We start from the raw sequence: 25254 nt of genomic DNA, 5'->3' as shown, positions 1-25254 counted from the left end.
CTAATGTACATTTTTTTCCATCTGTCATTTTGACCCCTACTGTATGACATTTGATGTGCAACACAGAACATATCCATCAAAATCAATTGGGGGGACTTTATTAAATGTTGATTTGGGGCTCTATATTACTCATACTGAATCAGAATGTGTGAAGATACAAGCCTGGCAGATGCATGTCTATAAAGCCCTAATACTGATCCTTAAAATCAGTAGTTAAAAAACAAACAGTAATTTCCCACATATGAATCTAAGTGCTACATTATTTTGTTACTGAAGTATATTTGAAATACAAGATAGTGTTAGTTGCAGATGTACATCAAAATGGACCAGTTATGAATAGACTTTTTAGATTTTTTTACATGATAGGTTATTTAGTGTATTGAATATAACTCCCTGTGCTATACAGTAAATCTTTGTTCTTGCTCTACTTTATATAATGTGTAGCAGTTAATTCCATATTCCTGATTAATCTCTCTCTCACTTCCATTTCCCCTTGGGTAATCATAAGTTTATCTCTATGTCTGTGAGTCCATTTCTGTTTTCTAAATAAATTCACTGGATTATATCTAGGATCACATATAAGTGATACCACATAATATTTGTCTTTTCTGACTTGCTTTACTAAGCATGATATTCTCTAGGTCCCTCCATGTTATGAGATAGACAATAATTCACCTTTTTATGGATGGAGAATATTCTACTGTGTGTATATATATTATATATATATATATTATATATATGTAATATATATGACATTTTCTTTATCCTTTCACTTGTTGATAAGCACTTAGATCACTTCCATTTCTTGACTATTATAAATAATGGTGCTAGGAACATTGGACTGCATGAGTCTTTTTGAATTACAGTTTTTGTCTTTTCTGCATATATGCTCAGGCATGGAATTACTGAATCACATGGTAGCTCCATTTTTAGTTTATGAAAGCACCTTCATACTGTTTTGCATAGTGGCTACACAAACTTACATTCCCACTAACAGTATAAGATGGTTCCTTTTACTCAACACCTTTTCTAGCACTTATTCTTTGTAGATAGTTTGATGAAAGCCATTCTGATTTACATGAAGTAAAACCTCACTATGGTTTTAATCTGAGTTTCTCCAATGATTAGAGAAACTAATAAAGTTTCTAATAAACTAATAAAATATTTTTATTTTTATTATATGTCTAATCATACTAATAAAGTATGATTAGAGAAAGAGAACCTGGCATTCCAGGTTCCTATGCAATATTACTCTTTACAGCACCAGACCTTGCTTCTATCACCAGTCACATCCACAGCTGGGTATTGTTTTTACTTTGGCTCCATCCCTTCATTCTTTCTGGAGTTATTTCTCCACTGATCTCCAGTAGCATATTGGGCACCTACTGACCTGGGGATTTCTTCTTTCAGTATCCTATCATTTTGCCTTTTCACACTGGTCATCGGGTTCTCAAGGCAAGAATACTGAAGTGGTTTGCCATTCCCTTCTCCAGTGGACCACATTCTGTCAGACCTCTCTGCCATGACCCACCCATCTTTGGTGGCCCCACAGGACATGGTTTAGTCAGTGAGTTAGACAAGGCTGTGATCCTAGTGTGATTAGATTGACTAGTTTTCTGTGATTATGGCTTCAGTGTATCTGCCCTCTGATATCCTCTCACAACACTTAATGTCTTACTTGGGTTTCTCTTAGCTTTGACATGGGGTATCTCTTCACGGCTGCTCCAGCAAAGCACAGCTGCTGCTCCTTACCTTACCTTATCTCCTCACTGCTGCCCCTCTTGACCTTGAATGTGGAGTAGCTCCTCTAGGTTGTCCTGCACCCTTGCATGCCACCACTACTTGGATATGGGGTAGCTCCTCTCGCCTGCTGCCCCTGACCTCCAGTGTGGGGTAGCTCCTGGTCACCGCCCCTGGCCTCAGACGTTGGGTAGCTCCTCTTGGCTGCTCCTGCATTGTTGCATCCTGGCACTCTGGGCCGCTGCCCCTGACTTTGGACACGGAGTAGCTCCTCTCGGCCGCCTCCCCTGACCTCGGGCATGGGGTAGCTCCCCCAGGATTCTGCCCCTAACCTCCCCAACCAGGGATCAAAACCTTTCCCCTGTGCTTTGAAAGCATATAGTATTAACCAATGAACCATGATGTAAGTCCCTAATGTTTTCTTGGTTTTTAAATGATCATATGAGCTTCTGACACAACTCAGAAACTAAGCCATATATTCTGTGTTATGCACTCTAACAGACACTTTCTTTTGGTACAATTATCTTTTACCATCACAAGAGCCCTGAAAAATGGCCTTTATAAACTTATTTTTTTTTCTGTTTGTCGTGTAATAGGAAAAGAACAAATCAGCCAAGATGGTGGGGTTATGCTCTCTCCCTGTGGCCTGTCCCTCTCACCCAGCGCTATAGTTGATGTCTAATCTTATCACATTGTGATCAGAAAAGATGCTTGATTTATTTATTTATATATTTATTTATTTATTTAAATTTACCAAGGCTAGATTTGTGTCCCAGGATGTGATCTACCCTGGAGAATTTTCCATGTTCACTTGAGGAAAAGTTGAAATCCATTGTTTTTCAATGAAATGTCTTGTAGAGATGAATTAGGTCTAACTGGTCCATTGGCTCTTTAAAGCTTCTGTTTCCTTGCTAATTTTCAGTTTGGTTGATATATCCACAAGTGTGAGTGGAATATTAAAGTCCCCCACTATTATTGTGTTACTGTTAATTTCCCCTTTCATACTTGTTAGTGTTTGCCTTACATATTGCAGTGCTCCTATGTTGGATGCATATATATTTATAATTGTTATACCTTCTTCTTGGATTGATCCTTTGATCATTATGTTGTGTTCTTCTTTGTCTCTTCTCATAGTTATTTATTTAAAAGTCTATTTTATCTAATATGAGTATTGCTACTCTTGCTTTGTTTTGGTCTCTGTTTGTATGAAATATCTTTATCCAGCATCTTACTTTCAGTATGTAAATATCCCTAGATTTAAGGTGGGTCTCATGTAGGCAGCATATTTTTGGATCTTATTTTTGTATCCATTCAGCCAGTATTTGTCAGAGCATTTAACCCGTTTACATTTAGGGTGATTACTGATAATTGTGATCCTGTCACCAATTACTTTGCTGTTTGGGTTCATTAGTATAAACCTTTTCTGTGTTTCTTGTCTAGAGAAGATCCTTTATCATTAGTTTAAGAGCTATTTTGTTGGTGCTGAATTCTCTCAGCTTCTGTTTGTCTATAAAGCTTTTGATTTATCCTTCATATCTGTATGAGATCCTTGCTGGGTAGAGTAATCTTTGTTGTAATCTTTGGTTTTTCTCTTTCATCTCTTTAAGTATATCCTGCCATTCCCTTCTGGCCTCAAGAGTTCTGTAAAAGATCAGTTGTTATTCTTATGGGGATCTTCTTGTGTGTTATTTGTTGCTTTAACCCTGGTTCCTTTAATATTTTATTTTGATGTTTAATTTTTGTTAGTTTGATTAACATGTGTCTGGGGTGTTTTGCCTAGGATTTATCCAGTTTTAGACTGTCTGGATTTCTTGGACTTGGGTGGCTATTTCGTTCCACATGTTAGGGAAGTTTTCAACTATTATCTCTTCATGTATTTTCTCATGTCTTTTCTTTTTGTTTTCTTCTTCTGGGACACCTATGATTCTAATGTTGGGGTATTTAACATTGCCTCAGAGGTCTCAGAGGTTGTCTTCATTTCTTTTTGTTCTTTTTTCCTCTCTGCTTCATTTATTTCCAGTATTATACCACTTTACTCATCCTCTCTTCTGCCTCAGTTATTCTACTGTTGGTTCCCTCCAGTGTTTTTGATCTGAGTTATTGCATTGTTCATTATTGATCAACTCTTCTTTATTTATTTTGGTGCTTCTCAGACATTTCTTGCATCTTCACAATACTTGTCTCTACTTATCTGTAAATACATTTTATTTCCTAGGTCTTGGGTCATCTTTACTATCATTATTCTGAATTATTTTTCAGGTAGACCACTTATCTCCTCCTTTTATTATTATTATTATTATTTTTTTTGGATTAGTGTTTTTTTGTCATGTTCTTTCACCTGTTGAATATTTGTCTACCTTTTCATTTTGTTTAGCTTTCTGTTTTGGGGGTGCCCTTTTGGCAGCCTGGAAGGTCGTGGTTTCTCTGAATTGTGGATTCTGCTTCTTGTGGGTGGGGTTGGACCAGTGGCTTGTCAGGATTTCCTGGTAGGGGAACTTGTGTCTGTGTTCTGAAGGGTGGAGTTGAATTTACTTTCTCTGGAGTGCAATGAAGTGTCTAGTAGTGAATTGTAGGATGTCTATGGGTTTGGTATGGCCTTGGGCAGGTCGTCTTTTAATGTTCAGGCTTATGTTCCTGTTTTGCTGGAGAATTAGCATGGGGTATCTTACAGTGGAGCCTGTTGACTCTTGGGTGGAGCTTGGTTTCAGTGTAGGTACAGAGATTTCTCAGAGGTCTCTGATGCTCTAAAGTTCTGGAGTTGAGCCTCCTGACTCTGGGTTTAGGTCCTTCTATTACAGTATCATCAAGATGTCTCCATCCAAACAACTCAAAAGATAAAACCCCTTAGGTTAATGGTGAAACAATTCTCTACAGCCAGGAACACCCAGAGAGATTCACAGAGCTATACAGAGAAGAGAGAATAAGAACAGAGGAAGAGGTGACCCAGAGGAGGAAAGGGAGGGTCAAAAGAGTAGAAAGCAATCAAGTCAGTAATCAAATCCCTTAGTGAAAATGAGTACTGAACATTAAATTCTTAGAGGTACAAAATTGAACACATAAAAAAAAGCAAAGATTAAAAAAAAAAACAGAATAGAGTTTAGACTCTCAAAATTACAATATAAAAATATAAGAAAAAAAGATCACTTGTTTAACAATAGATTTTTGTTTAAAATAGTTTTTTAAAGAAAGGTAATATGTTATAACATGAAAGCTAAAGAAGCAATAAAGAACTAAAGTTTTTTCAAAAATTAAGAAGTTATAATTGTAAAAATATATCTAGAAAATTCTCTAGAGCTCTTGTGGGCAGTATGGAGTCAGTCCAGAGTCAGATAGTCCCTTGTTCCAGCTTATACTTGTTCTCAAGGTTTATAGTTGTCTCTCAAATGCAAAATTTGACTATTACCTGCAGGATTTTAATCGGTTGCACCTGTTACTATTGGGGCAGTCCCCCCCTTCTTTATTTTGGTCTCTTTGTTTGTAAGTATCTTCAGGTCTAATTTCTGCGCTGACACAGGGTTTAGAGGTGGCCACTTATTTAGGCTTGCTTTTTCAATCGTGCTGTGGAGAGGAAGGGACACTGCAAACAAATACCGCTGGCATGTGTGGGGAATACCTGTAGTGGATGGACCACACTGGATTTGCCATAGCCCAAGGTAGCATGTACTTCCTGGATTCACACTGCTCAGGCTCCAGGGTGCTCTGCAAGGACACTGTCCCAAGTGAACCTTGCATTTTGTGCACTTCCCAGAGCTAAGCCACTCAGCTTCACTGGTGCTCTGCAAGGGCATAGACCCTGACTGGCTGTGAGTTTTGTGCCCTTCCCACGTCCAAGTCACTCAGGTGACTGGGTGCTTGGTGAGCACACTGTCCCAGGCAAGCCTTGTGTTTTATACACCTCACCAGTCCTGGTTGCTTGGTTTCCTGGGTGCACTGTGAGGGCTCAGTCCCTGGTGTGTCATGTGTCTTATCTAGGGGGCTGATCTCAGTCTGTGATACTACTGGCAGATGTGAACCATCCAGAATCTCGGGAAGATGTGATTAGCAACTGGCACCTTGCTCGTAGTTTGATAGAAGATGTGGTTTCAGGGTCCAGGATTGCAGAAGCCTCTTGCCCTCTGGCTCTGGCTGTTGCACACCTGCCTCTCTGCCTCCAGATAGGAAGGCCCTAAGTGGCAGCCGGTTTGCTCTCCTTTGTTACTCTCTAGGGCACAATCCTTTGTTCTGAGACTGTTCCAGGGGTCACCATGTGGAGTTAGAGTCTTTCATCGAAAAAAAAAAAAAAAATTTTTGTTGGTCTTTCTAGCGATCCCATGGTTTGGGTTGCTATGTCATGTTAGCTCCCTCAGATTGTCCTCAAGACATTCAAACCCAGTCCTTACCCTAGGGCCCAACAATGTAGCCTGCACCTCCCTGCCCAGCCTCCACTCGCTGCTGGTGAAATTGAGCATCTGTGCTGCTTCTCAGCTGGTAATTGCTGTTAGGTGTGTATTCTGTGTTTGTTTGTTTTCCTAGTTAAGTTGCCCTCTGAGATACCAAGTGAGTGAAAGTCACTAAGTTGAGTTTGACTCTTTTCGACCCCATGGACTATAGAGTCCATGAAATTCTCCAGGACAGAATACTGGAGTGGGTAGCCTTTCCCTTCTCCAGGGGATCTTCCCAACCCAGGGATTGAGCCCAGGTCTCCCAAATTGCAGGCAGACTTTTTACCAGCTGATTCACAAAGGGAAGCCTAAGAATACTGGAGTGGGTAGTCTATCCCTTCTCCAGGGGATTTTCCCAACCAAGGAATTGAACTGGGGTCTCCTGCACTGTAGGCAGATTCTTTACCAAGTGAGCTATCAGGGAAGCTCAAAACTCCCCACAGACACATCTGTGAGAAGGTATGGAAACAACTCCTTCTTCATGACTCCTTCCCCAGGATGGTCTCTTTCTCTAAACCCTTTGTCTCTGTTTTAACATTTTATATTTTGCCTACCTCCTTTGGAAGAGATTGGCCTACCTTTCTGGGTGCCTGGTGTCCTCCACCAATGTTCAAAGTTGTTTTGTGGAAGTTGCTCAACATTCAAATGATGTTTTGCTGAAATTGTGGAGGAGGAAGTGGTCTCCCTGTCTTATTTCTCGGCCATCTTGGGATCACCCCTGAGTCTTCTTTTCTTAATGCAGTTAAATGTTTGTGAATTCTGTTTGTATTTTCAGAAAACTAACTCCTAGTTTTGATGAACTTCTTTCTAACTTTTATTTCATTTATTTATGTTCATACTTTGAAATTCTTTTTTCCTTTGCTAGTTTTGGGCTTATATAGTTCTGCTTTATCTAGTTCCTTGGTTTCTTGAAGAATAGTGTTAAGTTGTTTTATTGAGAATTTTCTCTTTCTCTCTCTTTTATTTAAGTTTTTATTTCTGTAAACTTTCTCTCTTAGAACTGGTTTTGCTGTGTCCCATAAAATATGAGGTTTTAGTTCACAGTCCTTCAGGCTCAAGTTGGTATTTATACCACTGACTTTCTTGCTTCTTAGATCTCTAGGTTTGCACTAAACTATCCCACTGGCTTTCCTGGGTCCACAGTTTGCAGACAGCATATCATGAGACTTCTGTCTCCACAATCATATAAGTGAACTCCTCATAATAAATACCTTGTATATATTTTTACATATCATATTGATTCTGTTTCTCTGGGCAACTCTGAGTAATATACTTTTTAAAGCATGAGAAGAAGGGAAAAAAATGATAATAACAAGAGAGATAACCACACTGGATCTTAAATAGAAGCAGTTTAGCTCAGTTTAGTTGCTCAGTCGTGTCTGACTCTTTGCGATCCCATGAATCGCAGCACACTAGGCCTCCCTGTCCATCACCAACTCCCGGAGTTTACTCAAACTCATGTCCATCAAGTCGGTGATGCCATCCAGCCATCTCATCCTCTGTCGTCCCCTTCTCTTCCTGCCCCCAATCCCTCCCAGCATCAGAGTCTTTTCCAATGAGTCAAATCTTTGCATGAGGTGGCCAAAGTACTAGAGTTTCAGCTTTAGCATCAGTCCTTCCAATGAACACCCAGGATTGATCTCCTTTAGAATGGACTGGTTGGATCTCCTTGCAGTCCAAGGGACTCTCAAGAGTCTTCTCCAACACCACAGTTCAAAACAATCAATTCTTTGGCACTCAGCTTTCTTCACAGTCCAACTCTCACATCCATACATGACCACTGGAAAAACCATAGCCTTGACAAGATGTACCTTTGTTGGCAAAGTAATGTCTCTGCTTTTTATTTTTTTGATTCTTTAAATCATTTTATTTTTATGAACATTTAAATGCTAAACAGATGCAAAAGTCCAGTTTGTAAAACTAGACCATTTTAATGTTGGCTTTTTTCATTTTTAAAACTGTAAAATAAATAGTTTTCTTTGACTGAAGACAACATGTAAGGTTGATTGATAGTATTCAGAAATATCAGAGTAATGGTTTCCCAACTGGTGTGTAGTCTTCAGTAATTATAAGGAGTTATTTGTATGTAACTGCTGTCAAACCAGTAAGACTGTATTTATGCATCCATCATTTTCAGGATTATTGGTAACCTGGGCATATTTTCCCCAGATGACTTTGCCTCCTTGTGTTACAAGGCCCAACTCACTTACGTTCACCTCAATGATGGTTCCTTTGGTAATAACATCCAAAGTTGTATATAGTGGGGATGAGCGATTCTTCTTTACACCAAGTATTGGCAAGCAAAAGGTGGCTTTCAGTTCAGGATGTGTTACATGAGCCTTCTTGAAATGTAATCCCATCGGCCTAATGAATCTTTCACATTTAGGTGGTTTTCAAGTAAAGCCATCTCCAACAAAGCAGACTTTAGTAACCATCCTCTTCCAGGCTTTCTTCCTTCTTTTTCCTGTTTGAATAACTTTTAATACTTCTGTTTCTCCCTGGGCACGAACTTTAGGTAGAGGAACCTCCCATTTTCCCGCTTTCTCTTTTCGTTTCTGTTTAATCATATTGGAAAGTACTTTAGCTCGAGACAGTCCCTCTCGGTCCAGTAGATATGCAGGTACGGCTCCTTGTGGAGTCTTTTCATCATTCTTCTGTTTGGTGTTTCTCTTTTCATGCATCTTAATAGTCTTTTTCATTTGTATTTTCTCAGCATGGCACTGTTTATGGTAGAGCTTAGCTTTCAGACCAATCATCTTTTTTTGCCTTCTTTGAAAGTTCATGAGCCTCTCGACCTTCCTTCTTTCTCTTTTTCTCATGGTAATCAAACGATATCCATAGCGCTTACGGTGTAACTCAATATATTCATTTTGTGGCATGGTGACGGCTGCCGAGCCACCGGGTGCAGTCTCCGTGGCGCGAAGAAGCTCTCAATTTTCGCCTCTCAGAGACCCACGAGCTGACTCCGCACCAACCGTGACAGGCTGTCTCTGCTTTTTAATATGCTATCTAGGTTGGTCATAACTTTCCTTCCAATGAGTAAGCATCTTTTAACTTCATGGCTGCAGTCACCATCTGCAGTGATTTTGGAACCCAAAAAAACATAGTCTAACACTGTTTCCACTGTTTCCCCATCTATTTCCCATGAAGTGATGGGACCAGATGCCATGATCTTAGTTTTCTGAATATTGAGCTTTAAGCCAACTCTTTCACTCTCCTCTTTCACTTTCATCAAGAGGATTTTAATAGTACACATGTGCTTTTATTTGTGTAACCCTTTTTTTTTTCTTTCAACATTGATAAAAAAACAATTTATTATTATAAAACTATGATGGCTTTAAAATGTATAAAGATATACTTGTTATATCAATATCAGTACAATAAAAGTAGCAGGGAGGGAACTGAGCTATAGAGAAGAAATTATAAAAAAATATTTTATAAACTATTACAATTAAGTTTTTTTTAATCACTGTTCAGTCACTGAGTAGTGTCCGACTCTTCACAACCCCATGGACTGCAGCACACCAGATTTCCCTTTCCTTCACCATCTCCCTGAGTATGCTTAAATTCATGTCCACTGAGTTGGTGATGCCATCCAACTATCTCATCCTCTGTCATCCCCTTCTCCTCCTGCCTTCAATCTTTCTAAGCATCAGGGTCTTTTCCAATCAGTTGGCTCTTCTCATCAGGTGGCCAAAGTACTGGAGCTTCTGTTTCATCATAAGCATGCAGTCCTTCCAATGAATATTCAGAGTTTATTTCCTTTAGGATTGATTGGTTTAATCTTCTTGCAGTCCAAGGGAGTAAGAGCTGGAGATCATCTTCCTCCCCACAAAAACATCAAAAATTTATCTGCATGTGGAACAACTCATGTAGAACACCTGGTGGATGGTAGCAGAGGAATGCAGACTTCCAAAAAGGCAAGCTAAACTCCACATAAGATGGTATGGAAAAGGCAATAAGAAAATAAAGAAACAAAGGAAATGAATGGATGCATCTCAAAGAGGGAGCTGTGAAAGAGAAAAACAACTTGGAAACCTGTTAATTAGATGGAGATGGGGGGATGCTTTGGGAACTCAGAAGGGAGTACAGAAATAAGTGAGTGGAAGACAAAGTGGAGAGAATTTGGTACAGAGATTAGTGCTACCCAGCACATCCCAGCCAAGAAGCTGTTTGCATACCTGCTGTGGTAAGTGGGGACTGGTGCTGCGGCTTGGGCTTTAGGGTTCAGACCACAGGGAAAGGATTGAGGTTGACTGCCACGAAATTACTCTAAGGCAGCTAGTACAACACAGCTGAGTGTATGTAGGGGAAAGCCTAGGCATGCTATAGAGGCAAGAGATCATTTTCATGGGGACCCTGTAACTCCACAGACCTTTCAACTCCATGTGCTCCCAGACCACAAGACACTGCCTTTGCGAGTGCAATATGTGGGTCAACCTGGCTGCAGTCTGTGACCCCAGTGAAGTGCATGATGGTCATTGCAGCCATTGCCAGCCTGTGAACAGGTACAGGTCACTACACATAACTTTCTGGGAGCCTATGCAGTTTGGTTCTACTTCGTTATCCACAACCTCTGATAGAGCACATGACCCTTCCCATAATGTAGCAACATTTGGCAGGTCTCCACTGTCACAGACATTCCCTGCACATTCCAACTGTGGCTATAATACCCCTCCCTCTCCGCAGCCCAACTGATCAAGTGAGCCCTAGTAGGCCTTGGCCCCATTTTTTTTTTCTTTGTCCCATTTTTTTCTGGGCAGAGAACTGATGCTAGAGCATAGTCTATAAGCAGAGGTGGTTCCAGAATCATAGATGAGCACCAGGGTTTGTGTAACCAAAAAAGAGAAGGTAATGTACTCCTGCAAGAGCAGGTGTGATTGATTAAAACTCTACAACTAGCTTAGGACTGTGGACTTTGGGGGGAATTGTGGACTTTGGAAGAAGAAACAAGCTCAAGTAAGGCCAGATATCAGTAGAGCTGACACAGCAGTTCCCATAGCAGACCCAGAGACCTTCATAGAAATATTGGAGGGCTTTCTGAGTAGGCAGAGTGACTGGAGCACACTGTGTAGCAAAGACAACCGATGTCACAGTATTGTTGTTGTTCAGTCACTCAATCCTGTCCAACTTTTTGCAACTCCATGGACTGCAGCACACTAGGATTCCCTGTCCTTCACCATTTCCCAGAGCTTACTCAAACTCATGTCCATTGAGTGAGTGATGCCATACAACCATTTCATGTTCTATCGTCCCCTTCTCCTCCTGTCTTCATCTTACCCAGAATCAGGGTCTTTTCCAATGAATTAGCACTTTGCATCAGGTAGCCAAAGTATTTGAGCTTCAGCATCAGTCTTTCCAATGAATATTCAGGATTGACTTCCTTTAGCATTAACTGGTTTGATCACTTTGCTGTCCAAGGGACTATCAAGAGTCTTCTCCAACACCTCAGTTTAAAACCATCAGTTCTTCTATGCTCAGCCTCCTTTACAGTCCAACCATCACATCTGTACATGACTACTGGAAAAACCATAGGTTTAACTATATGGACCTTTGTTGCCAAAACAATGTCTCTGCTTTTTAATATGCTGTCTAAATTTGTCATAATTTTTCTTCCAAGAGGCAAGCATGTTTTAATTTTTTATTATATTATATATTATATAATAGTATACATTATAATAATTAGTTTATATATTATATCATTATAATAAATTATAAGCTGTGGAAATTTCTGAAAGGGATGGGCATACCAGACCACCTGACCTGCCTCTTGAGAAACGTGTATACAGGTCAGGAAGCAACAATTAGAACTGGACATGGAACAATAGGCTGGCTCCAAATAGGAAAAGGAGTAAGTCAAGACTGTATATTGTCACCCTGCTTATTTAATTTATATGCAGAGTATGTCATGAGAAACGCTGGGCCGGAGGAAGCACAAGCTGGAATCAAGATTGCCAGGAGAAATATCAATAACTTCAGATATGCAGATGACACCACCCTTATAGCAGAAAGTGAAGAAGAAATAAAGAGCCTCTTGATGAAAGTGAAAGAGAAGAGTGAAAAAGTTGGCTGAAAGCTCAACATTTGTAAAACGAAGATCATGGCACCTGGTCTCATTGCTTCATGGCAGATAGATAGGAAAACAGTGGAAATAGTGGCTGACTTTATTTTTCTGGGCTTCAAACTCACCTAGATGATGATTGCAGCAATTAAATTAAAAGACACTTACTCCTTGGAAGGAAAGTTATGACCAATCTAGACAGCATATTATAAAGCAGAGATAGTACTTTGCCAGCAAAGGTCCTCCTAGTCAAGGCTATGGTTTTCCCAGTGGTCATGTATGGATGTGAGAGTTGGAAAGCTGAGCACTAAAGAATTGATGCTTTTGAACTGTGATGTTGGAGAAGACTCTTGAGAGTCCTTTGGACTGCAAGGAGATCCAAACAGTCCATCCTAAAGGAGATCAGTCCTGCATGTTTTTGGAAGGACTGATATTGAGGCTGAAACTCCAGTCCTTTGGCCACTTTATGCGAAGAGCTGACTCATTGGAAAAGACCCTGATTCCAGGAAAGATCGAGGTTAAGAGGAGAAGGGGACGACAGAGGGTGAGACGGTTGCATGGCAACATCAACTTGATGGACATGTGTTTGCGTGTACTCTGAGAGTTGGTGATGGATAGGGAGGCCTGGTGTGCTGTGATTCATGGGGTCACAAAGAGTCGGACACAACTGAGTGACTGAATATGGTATAAATTATAATTTTGTATACTATATTATATTAAAATATATTATAATATTCTTCTTATTACCACCTTCCCTCCCTCTCTCTCTCTCTCTCTCTCTCTCTCTCTCTATATATATATATATATATATATATATATATATATATATATATTTGATTTTCTCCTTTTTCATTTTGTTCCATTGTTCTTTTTTTATTAATCCTGTGTTTTTTTTTTATTTTTTACTCCCTTTTTAAAATATTTTAATTTTAAAATCATTTTCTTCTTATTTCTACATGCTTTAATTATATTACATTTTTTCCATGGTTTTATTTTTTATTTTTGCTACACTATTTTTTAGTATTTGTTTTCATATATGGGTTTGTTTATTGCATTGATGTTCTCTTCATTTTTGGTTCCTCTCTTTCTTTCTGTTTCTGAGTTTCTTTGTATGTTCCTGTCTGATTAATGTAGCTTTTACCATTTGTCTTGGGGTTTTGTCTCTGTTTTGTTGTTTGTTTGCTTATTGGTTGGTTTGATTTTTGTTTTCTCTCTACTTCTTTCTTTCTTTTCCTTTCTGTGCTCTGTGGATTGTAGAGTCTTGGTGCTTCAACAAAATGTCAGACCTGAGATTTCAAGGTGGGAGACATGTGTCCAGGACATTGGACCAGCATAAAACTATTGACTCCATGAAATACTAATCAGTGAGGACTCTCCCAAAAGCCTCCATCTCAAAAGTAAGATATGGACCCACTAAAAAACCAGCAAGCTCCAGTACCAGATGTCCCACATCAAACAGCTACCAAAAGAGGAACACAACCCTATCCATTAGCATAAGGTTGTCCCAAATCATACAAAGCTTGAAGATACCCCATAACACATCACTGGACATGACACTGTCCTTTAGAGAGAAAATATCCTGTTCCACCCAACAACAACAACAACAACAAAAAGAATCAGTCCCTACTACTAATAGACCTTCACAAAATGCTCGTCCAACCTCCCACACCAGGGACAGACTCCAAAAGAAAGAGGAACTGTGACCTGGAAACTTGGTGAAAGGAAGCTCAGAACACAATAAATTAAACAAAGTGAAAAGACTGGGAAACATGTAACAGATGATTCAGTATTGTAGATCCCCAGCAGACCAAACAAATAAAGAGGAAATACGCAGTCTATCTGAAAAAATTCAGAGTAATGATAATAAAGATGATTCAAAACCTCAGAAATATAATGGAGAGAAAGATAAATAGAAAGGAGACATTGATTGAGAAGATACAAGAAAGCTTTAGCAAGGACCTAGAAGATGTGAAGAACAGAGAAACAGAAATGAACGTAAAAACTAAAGTAAAAAAGTACAGTAGAGGAAACAAATAGCAGAATAACTGATGCAGAAGAACATATAAGTGAACTAGAAAATAGAATGGTGAAAATCACTGAATCAGAGCAGAATAGCAAGAAAAATTAAAAGCATTGAGTCAGCTATGCCATCCAACCATCTCATTATCTGTCATCCCCTTCTCCTGCCTTCAATATTTCCCAGGATCAGGGTCTCTTCCAATGAGTCAGTTCTTCACATCAGGTGGCCAAAGAATTGGAGTTTCAGCTTCAGCATCAGTCCTTCCAATGAATATTCAGGGTTGACTTAGTTTATGATTGAATGGGTTGATCTCTTTGCAGTCAAGAAATTCTCCAAAACCACAGTTCAAAAACAAATTTGTCGGAGCTCAGCTTTCTTTAGGGTCCAACACTCACATCCATACATGACTACTGGAAAAGCCATAGCTTGACTATACAGACCTTTGTCGGTAAAGTAATGTCTCTGCTTCTTAATATGCTCTCTAGGTCTCTTATAGCTTTACTTCAAAGGAGCAAGTGCCTTCTAATTTCAGCCACAATCTGCAGCCCAATTTTGTAGCCCAATAAAATAAAATCTGTCACTGTTTCTATTGTTTCCCCATCTATTTACCATGAAGTTTTGGGGCAATATGCCATGATCTTAGTTTTTTAAATGCTGAGTTTTAAGTCAGCTTTTCACTCTCCTCTTTCACTTTCATCAAGAGACTCTTTAGTTCCTCTTCACTTTCTGCCATAATGACGATGTCTTCTGCCTATCTGAGGTTATTGATATTTCTCCCTACAAACTTGATTCCAGCTTGTGGTTCATTCAGTCTGGCATTTCGCATCATGTACTCTGCATATAAGTTAAATAAGCAGGGTGAGAATATACAGCCTTAATGTACTCGTTTCCCAATTTGGAACCAATCCATTGTTTCATGTCTGGTTCTAACTGTTGTTGCCTCCTTACTTGCATACATATTTCTCAATAGGCAGGTAAGGTGGTCTGATAGTCCCATCTCTTTTAAGAATTTTCAACAGTCTGCTGTGATCCACATACTCAAAGGCTTTGGCCTAGTCAATAAAGCAGAAGTAGATGTTTTTTTTCTGGAATTCCCTTGCTTTTTCTATGATAGAATGGGTGTTAGAAATTTGAACTCTGGTTCCTCTACCTTTTACAAGTCCAGCTGGGACATCAACAAGTTCTCCGTTCAGGAGCTATTGAAGCCTAGCTTGGAGAATATTTATAATTATTTGATAATTTGTGAGATGAGTGCAATTACAAAGTAGTTTAAACAGTTTTTCTCATTGCCTTTCTTTGGGATTGGAATGAAAACTCTCCTTTTCCAGTACTGTGATGACTGTTGAGTTTTCCAAACTTGCTGCCATTTTGAGCACAGCACTTTCACACCATCACCATTGAGGATTTGAAATAGTTCAGTGGGGATTCCATCATCTCCACTAGCTTTGTTAATAGTTATGCTTCCTAAGGCTGATGACCTAGCACTCCAGGATGTCTGGCTGTAGGTTAGTGATCACAGCATTGTGGTTATCTGGGTCATTAAGATCTTTTTTGTATAGTTCAGTGTATTCTGGCCACCTCTTCTTAATATATTCTGCTTCTCTTAAGTCCACACTGTTCTATCTTTATTGTGGCCATCTTTGCATGAAATGTTCTCTTGGTATCTCCAATTTTTTTGAAGAGATCTCTAGTCTTTTCCATTCTTCTGTTTTCCTCTATTTCTTTGTGTTTTTCACTTATAGAGGCTTCCTTGTCTTTCCTTGCTATTCTATTGAACTCTGCATTCACGTGGATATATCTTTCCATTTCTCCTTTGCCTTTCACTTCTCTTCATTTCTCAGCTAATTTTAAGGTCTCCTCAGATAACTATTTTGCCTTTTTGTACTTCTTCTTCTTGGGGATAGTTTTGATTGTCACTTCCTGTATAATGCTATGACTCTCATCCATAGAACTTCAGGTACTCTATCAGAGCTAATCCCTTGAATCTACTTGTCACCTCCAATGTATAATTGTAAAGGATTTTATTTAGGTCATACCTGAATGGTCCAGTGGTTTTCCCTACTTTCTTCAATTTTAGTCTGAATTTTGCAATAAGGAGTTCATGATCTGATCCTCAGTCCACTCCTAGTCTTGTTTTTGCTGACTGTATAGAGCTTCTCCATCTTTGGCTGCAAAAATACAATATATATGATTTTGAAATTGACCATCTGATGATGTCCACATAGAGAGTCATCTCTTGTGGTTTTGGAAGAGGGTTATTGATATGGCTAGTGGGTTCTCTTGGCAAAATTCTGTTAGCCTTTGCCCTGTTTCATTGTGTACTTCAAGGCTAAACTTTCTTGTTACTCCATGTATCTCTTGACTTTCTACCTTTGCATTCCAGTCCTCTGTGATGAAAAAGATGTTTTTCTGATATTAGTTCTAGAAAATCTTGGAGGTCTTCATAGAACTGTTCAACTTCAGCTTCTTTGCCATTAGTGGTTGGGGCATAAACTTGAAATACTGTGATATTGAATTGTTTGCCTTGGAAACCCACAGAGTTCATCCTTTCATTTTTGAGATTTCACTGAAGTACTGCATTTCAGACACTTTTATTGACTATGTGGGCTACTCCATGAGAATAAAATAGACTACCTGGAAGAAATGGACAAATTCTTAGAACATGCTACCTTCCAACAATGGACCAGGAAGACACTGAAAATATGAACAGACTAATCACAAGCACTGAAATTGAGTCTGTGATCAAAAATCTTCCAAGAAACCAAGCCCATGGCCACAGGAAAATTCTATAAACATTTCAGAGAAGGGCTAACACTTATTTTGCTAAAATTGTTCCAAAAATGGCAGATGGAGGAAAAGACTCAAACTCAATCTATGAAGCCACCATCATCCTGATAACAAAGCCAAAATTATATCACAAAATGGAATATTACATGCCAATATCATTGGTGAACATAGATGCAAAAGTCCTCAGCAAAATTCTAGCAAACAGAATTCAACAACATACTAAAAGTATCATCATGATCAAATTCAGTTTATCCCAAGGATGCAAGGATTCTTCAACATATGCAGTTCAATATGATACTACATATTAACATATTGAATTATAAAAGAAACATGATTATCTGAATGGATGCAGATAACCTTTTGATAAAATTCAACACCCATTTTACAATTTAAAACTCTTCTGAAAATCGTCATAGAAGGAATCTACCTCAACATAATAAAGGTCATATACAATAAACCCAAAGCAAGAATTATTCTCTTTGACAAAAGACTGAAAGCATTTCCTCTAAAATAAGGAATAAGACAAGGGTGCCCACTCACACCACTATTATTCATTATAGTTTGGAAATCCTAGCCTTGGCAAATAGTGAAAAATAAAGAAATAAAATGAATCCAGTTGGTAAAAGAAGTAAAATTCTCACTGTTTGCAGATGACATGATATTATACATAGAAAATATCAAAAAGCATCACCAGAAAACTACTAGAGCTAATCAATGGATTTAGTAAAGTTGCAGGATATTACATTACTACACAAAAATCCATTGCATTTCTATGCACTAACAATGAAAACCCATAAAAAAATAAGAAAAACATTCTCATTTATCTTATTTATTCCAAAAGTAATAATAATAATAACATACTTAGGAGTAAATCTACCTAAAGAGACAAAAATCATATTTGCAGAAAACGATAAGACACTAGAGAATGTGTTGAAAGAGAACACAAAAAGGTGGAGTGATATGCCATGTTCTTTGATTGGAAGAATCCATATTGCCAAAATGACTATACTATGAAAAACAATCTACATATTCAGTTCAATCCCTATCAAATTATCAATGTTATAATAGATGTTATAATTATGTTATAATTTTATATATAATTTATAATATTATAAACAGAACTAGAACAATTTTTCACAGTTTGTATGTAGACACAAAATTGAGAAATACAAACGGAGCTGGAGAAATCAACTTCCCTGATTTCATATTATACTACAAAGCTACAGCCATGATGACAGTATGATACTGGCCCCAAAACAGACATATAAACCAATGGAACAAGATAGAAAGCCCAGTGATAAACCCAAACTCCGATGGAGACTTTACCTTTGACAAAGGAGAAAATAAAAATAATATGCAATGGAAAAAAGACAACCTTTTCAATAAGTGCTGCTGGGAAAACTGGACAGCTACATGGACAAGAATGAAATTAGAACAGTTCCTAATGCCATACACACAAATAAACTCAAAGTGGATTGAAGACCTAAATGTAAGACCATAAACTATAAATCTCTTAGAGGAAAGCATAGAGAGATATCTCTTTGACATAACTCACTGCATGATCCTCTTTGTCCCATCTCCTAGAGTGTGGAAAAAAGAAAATAAACATATAGGACCTAATTAATCTTAAAAGCTTTTGCACAGCATAGGAACCTATAAACAAGTTGACAGGATAAAATATAGCTCTCAGAATGGGAAAGCAAATTAAAAGCAAATTTTTAAAAAATGAATGATTATTAAATGAACGATTGATCTCCAAAATATGCAAGCAACTCATACAGCTCTTTGACAGAAAAACAAATAACCCAATCAAAAAGTGGACAGAAGACCTAAACAGACAGCTCTCCAAAGAAGACATACAGATGACCCATAAACACATGACAAGATGCTCATCACTGCTTATTTCTCACTCAGTCGTACCTGACTCTTTGCGACCCCATGGACTGCAGTCCACAAGGTCCTCTGTTCATAAAATTTTCCAGACAAGGATACTGGAGGGGGTTGCCATTTCCTTCTCCAGGGGATATTCCCAACCCAGGGATTGAACCCAGGTCTCCTGCACTGAAGGCAGGTTCTTTACCGACTGAGCTACAAGGGAAACCCTGCTTATTTCTAGAGAAATTGAAATCAAAACTGCAATGAGGTGTCACCTTACATCTGTCAGAATAGCCATCATCAAAAAACCCTACAAACAATCCTGAATAAGATGTGGAGAAAGGGAAACCCTCCTGCACTGCTGGTGAGAATGTAAGCTGATACAGCCACTATGGAGAATAGCATGGAGATTCCTCAAAAAACTAAAAATAAAGCTAACATTTGTTTCAGCAATCCCATTATTGGGCATATACCCTACAGAAACAAGAATTGAAAATGACACATGTACCCCAATGTTCATTGCATCACTATTTACAGTAGCCAGGACATGGAAGCAACCTAGATATCCATTGAGAGATAAGAAGGGATAAATAAGTTTTTGAGGGATAAAGAAGTTGTGGTACATTTATGCAATGGAATTTTACTCAGCCATAAACAAGGAATGAATTTGATTCAGTTGTAGTGAGCTGGACGATCCTAGAAGCTCTTATAAAGAGTGAAGTAAGTCAGAAAGAGAACAACCATTGTATATTAATGCATATATATATATATATATGCATCATATATATAGAAAAATAATACTAGTGAACCTGGTAGAAAATTGACTTGTGGACACAGTAGGGGAAAGTGAGGCTGGGACAAACTGAGAAAATAGCATCCTATTATGTGGAAGTAGATTTTGGAAAGTTGCTAAATTAACACAAGGAGGCCAGCCTGGTGTGATGACCTAGAGGAGTGGGATGGGGGAGGGGTGGGAGGATTGGTTTGTGTTGTTGTATGGCAGAAATCAATGCAAAACTGTAAACATAAATGTCTACCCATTAATAAATAAAATTAAAATTTTTAGTATTCAGGACTAACAAATAAAATTGGGAAGGCTACTTTAGACATGTGAATGTCAAATACAGTTGAAGAACAAATAAAACAAACACACTGCAAATGGAGAGAAATATATCACAATCTACTTGCAGCTGAATATTTCATGATATAGCAATCAAGTCTTGATTACTGTGTACAGGTTTATAAAGAGGAAGAAGTCAACTGTGCATTCTATTTAGTAGATGTTCATTTTATTTCTTTACTATTTTTGTAATTAATTTATTTTTTATTGAAGGATAATCGCTTTAGAGAATTTTGCCATTTTCTATTAACTGTCAACATGAATCAGCCATAGGTATATATATATGCATACCTTTTGAGATACAAAAATTTCTTATTCAAAGACTTGCTTCCAGAATGAGCTTCTTAAGAAATTTAAGTTGTATGTCTATTTAGGAAGCTATTGTTATTGTCTTTAGGGATATGAGTTGAGTAAAACATTAGATCATTCCATGTTAATTTGGGGAATATTTTGGCATTCATGCTTGATTCTGATTCAATAGAGTAAAAGATTATATTTGCCTGATCCAAGCTCAAATACAGAATCTTCCCTGGTGGCTCAGATGGTGAAGAATCTGCCTGCAATGCAGGAGACATCAGTGTGATCTCTGGGTTGGAAAGATTCTCTGGAGAAGAGAATGACAATCCACTCCAGTATTATTGCCTGGAGAATTCCTTACACAGAGGAGCCTGGTGGACTACACTCCATGAGGTTACAAAGAGTTGGGCACAACTGAGTGACTAATACACACAGTAAGCTCACATATATTCAATTAACATTTTTACTTTTAACTTTGGCTTCATTTCATAACTCAGTAACTTTGTTCTACTTTTATATTTGATGACTAAGCTCATTTGAAGTCATCTATTGGGAATTCATAGAGGTAGATTATCTCAAATACATTCTACAAGTGTATAGCACTTAGAGTTGTGAAGAAATTTGCTTGTGTTTAACATATTCATGATTGATTAAGTTATTCACCTCCCTTATAGTATTTTAGATTAGTGACAAGATGGTCTAGGCCACCTAAATGGCCAGGCTACTGAATTTTGCTCCTAAAGATAGCTGCGGAGAGGATAATTGGGAATAGTTACAGTAGATGAAGTACCAGAATGGACCTCAATTAAGGAAGAAGGCAAACAGAAGGAAGAATCTTCACGGAAACTCAAGAAATTTTTCTGAAAGGAGAGTGCACCTGAAGAAGCAACTCATGAACAATGCAGAGAAGAAAGAGCAGCTCATGAAAAATAGAGAGAGGGAGAGAAACAGAGAATGACTACCTTGAAAATAAATAAATTACTTGAAAAATGAAGAAAAATATCAAACAACAGAAATTACAGAAGAGTTGGCTGAGTTATTATATGATTTAGTAAGAACAAATCAATGTGTTTAAACACTTTGATGATGAAATTTGAGCACAAGCTAGAGAAGGAAAAATTAAAGATGAGTTTAAACATACAGCTTACATTTTCAAGATTTTATTTTCTTTCAGGTTTACTCTACTTAGTGATGTTTTGACTATATATCTTTTAAAAATAAACATATATTTATAAATAAGTCACTTTTTTATACATTTATAAATAAATATGTTCAGGAAAACCCTACTGGCATATATCCTAAAAATCCTAATTTTTTAAGACCAAGGTGCTCTGTGTTGAAATTCTAAGATATATAAAGAGTACAATAAGTGTCTTAGGACTTGGAAATCAAATTATTTTCTTGGAGACAAATGTAGTAAAGCATACAATGCATAAGACTAGGCATCTGCAGAAGATGATCATCATTTATTTTACAAAAGATTATTATAGTGATTTTTAGGAGACAGTGTGTCTCCCATAATCAAGGTGACTGTCTTGTTACTGCAAGACTAAATGTAACCAAAAGTAAAACTTGGTCAGTGCTTTGGTGCTCTGATCAAAGAATGCATCATATTTGGCACTGGTCTGCCAAATTCTACAGAAGAAAAGAAGAAAAGAGTAAGATATTAACCTGGCTTTTTAATTTTAGTTTTCTTGAAATATAATTGGGATATAGCACTAAGTTTAAAGTGTACAAAACAATGATTTGATTTACATGTATTGCCACATCATTAACACAATAAGTTTAGTGAATATCAGTCACCTCAAAAAGCTACAAAAAAAGTACTTTTGTATTGTGATGAGAACTTTTAGAATTTATCTTCTTCATAGCCTCAATTATTCAATACAAGGCAATGAAGGTATGAACTGTATCCAGTGGATATATGGTTTCTGCTAGAGATGTTTACTTTATTATAGGTCAATAATAAATCATAAATCTATCTTGTGATCTATACTTCATGTGTCTCAATGAAACAAACAGAAAAGGAAAAAAAAAAAACAGAAACAAACAGAATAAAACAACACAAATACTGAAATGAAAAATACTCTAGAAGTAACCGATAGAATAACTGAGGCAGAAAAATTGATACGTAAGCTGGAAGATAGAATGGTGGAGATAACTACTGAAGAACAGAATAAAGGAAAAACAATGAAAAGAATTAAGGATAGTCTCAGAGACCTCTGGGACAATTTTAAATGCAGCAACATTAAATTGCCAACATCCGCTGGATCATGGAAAAAGCAAGAGAGTTCCAGAAAAATATCTATTTCTGCTATTGACTATGCCAAAGGCTTTGACTATGTGGATCACAATTAACTGTGGAAAATTCTGAAAGAGATGGGAATACCAGACCACTTCACCTGCCTCTTGAGAAATCGGTATGCAGGTCAGGAAGCTACAGTTAGAACTGGACATGGAACAACAGACTGGTTCCAAATAGGAAAAGGAGTACGTCAAGGCTGTATATTGTCACCCTGTTATTTAACTTATATGCAGAGTACATCATTAGAAACACTGGACTGGAAGAAACACAAGCTGGAATCAAGATTGCCGGGAGAAATATTAATAACCTCAGATATGCAGATGACACCACCTTTATGGCAGAAAGTGAAGAGGAACTAAAAAGCCTCTTGATGAAAATGAAAGAGGAGAGTGAAAAAGTTGGCTTAAAGCTCAACATTCAGAAAACGAAGATCATGGCATCTGTTCCCATCACTTCGTGGGAAATAGATGGGGAAACAGTGTCAGGCTTTATTTTTTTGAGCTCCAAAATCACTGCAGATGGTGATTGCAGCCATGAAATTAAAAGACGCTTACTCCTTGGAAGAAAATTTATGACCAACCGTGATAGCATATTCAAAAGCAGAGACATTACTTTGCCGACTAAGGTCCGTCTAGTCAAGGCTATGTTTTTTCCTTTGGTCATGTATGGATGTGAGAGTTGGACTGTGAAGAAGGCTGAGCGCCTAAGAATTGATGCTTTTGAATGGTGGTGTTGGAGAAGACTCTTGAGAGTCCCTTGGACTGCAAGGAGATCCAACCAGTCCATTCTGAAGATCAACCCTGGGATTTCTTTGGAAGGAATGATGTTAAAGCTGAAACTCCAGTACTTTGGCCACCTCATGTGAAGAGTTGACTCATTGGAAAAGTCTCTGATGCTGGGAGGGATTGAGGGCAGGCAGAGAAGGGAATGACCGAGGATCAGATGGCTGGATGGCATCACGGACTCGATGGACGTGAGTCTGAGTGAGTTCCGGGAGATGGTGATGGACAGGGAGGCCTGGCGTGCTGCGATTCATGGGATTGCAAAGAGTTGGACATGACTGAGCGACTGAACTGAACGAAGAAGAGACTAATAAATGGTCTGAGAAAATTTTTGAAAAGGTGATGGTCAAAAACTTTCTGGACATGGGAAAGAAAATAGTCAATCTGGTCCAAGAAGTGAAGAGAGTCCCATACAAGATAAATACAAGGAGAAAAATAAGACACATGTTAATCAAACTAACAAAGATTAAACAAAGAAAAAGTATATTAAAACCAGAAAGGGTAAAGCGATAAATAACATATAAGGGAAACCCTATATTATTAACAGCTGATCTTTCAGCAGAAGCACTATAAGCCACAAGAAAATGGCAGGATATACTTAAAATATTGAAAGGGGAAAATCTACAACCAAGGTTACTATACTCAGTATGGATCTCATTCAAAACTGATGAAGAAACCAAAAGCTATACAGATAAGCAAAAGCTAAGAGAATTTAGCACTGCTAAATTAAATTTACAAAAAAAAAATTAAAGGGACTATTATAGGCAGGAAACACAAGAGAAGGAAAAGACCTACACAAACCCAAAGCAATTAAGAAAATGCCAATAGGAACATGTATATAAATAATTGCTTTAATGAAAATTAATTAAATGCTCAAACTAAAAGACACAAACTGGTTGAATGGATACAGAAACAAGCCTGTATGTATTTTGTCTACAAGAGACCCACATCAGGCTTAAAGACACTTACAAACTGGAAGTCAGACCTAGAGATACTTATAAACTGGAAGTCAGAGATGGAAAAAGATATTCCAGTAAATGGAAATCAAGAGAAAGTCAGAGTGGCAAATATTATACCACACAAAATAGACCTTAAAATTATATATATATATATAATAAGAAACAAAGAAGGACACTAGATAATGATAAGGAGATCAATCCAAGAAAGAGACATAACAATTGTACATATTTATTCATCAAACATAGGGATATTACAATATATAGGGCAAACACTAACAGACTTAAAAGGAAAAATTAACAGTAGCACAATAATAGTATGGGACTTTAAACACCCCACTTGCACCAATGGACATATCCTAAAAACAGAAAATTAATAAGGAAAAATAATACTTAAGTGCCACATTAGATCAGATGGACCTAATTGATAGCTTCAGGAAGTTCCATCTAAATACAGAAGAATACATTTTCTTCTCCAGTGTACATGGACTATTCTTTAGGACAGACCACATCTTGAGCCAAAAATCAAGCCTCAGTAAATTTAAGTACATTAAAATCATATCAGGCTTCTTCTCTGACCACAATGTTATGGGACTATATATTAATTAAAGAAAAAAAAAACTTAAAAAAAAGCACAAACACATGGAGATTAAATAATACATTTGTATATAACAGACCGGTTACTGAAGAAATTAAAAGGAAAATCTTAAAAATTCCTAAGAATAAATTACAATGAAAGCATGATAACCCCAAAACTATGGGATGCAGTGAAATCAGTTCTAAGAGGGAAGATTATAGCAATATAAACCTATCTCAAGAAATAAAAGTATCAAATAGTCTAACTTAACACCTGAAACATGTAGGAAAAGAAAAATACAAAAAATACAAAG

The 25254-nt window shown here is 37.6% G+C and overlaps 1 pseudogene; it reads right to left on the bottom strand.

Annotated features, from left to right (window-relative positions):
* Nucleotides 1–8072: 8072 nt before the first annotated feature.
* On the bottom strand, nucleotides 8073–9102 carry LOC138929956 (ribosome biogenesis protein NSA2 homolog pseudogene; annotated as a pseudogene).
* Between the last annotated feature and the right edge of the window lie 16152 nt (nucleotides 9103–25254).

The sequence above is a fragment of the Ovis canadensis genome, chromosome X (genome assembly GCF_042477335.2).
Source record: "Ovis canadensis isolate MfBH-ARS-UI-01 breed Bighorn chromosome X, ARS-UI_OviCan_v2, whole genome shotgun sequence".
Classification (NCBI taxonomy): domain Eukaryota; kingdom Metazoa; phylum Chordata; class Mammalia; order Artiodactyla; family Bovidae; genus Ovis; species Ovis canadensis.
Note: the sequence above shows the minus strand (reverse complement) of the source record. Positions and strands in the feature narration are given on the sequence as shown.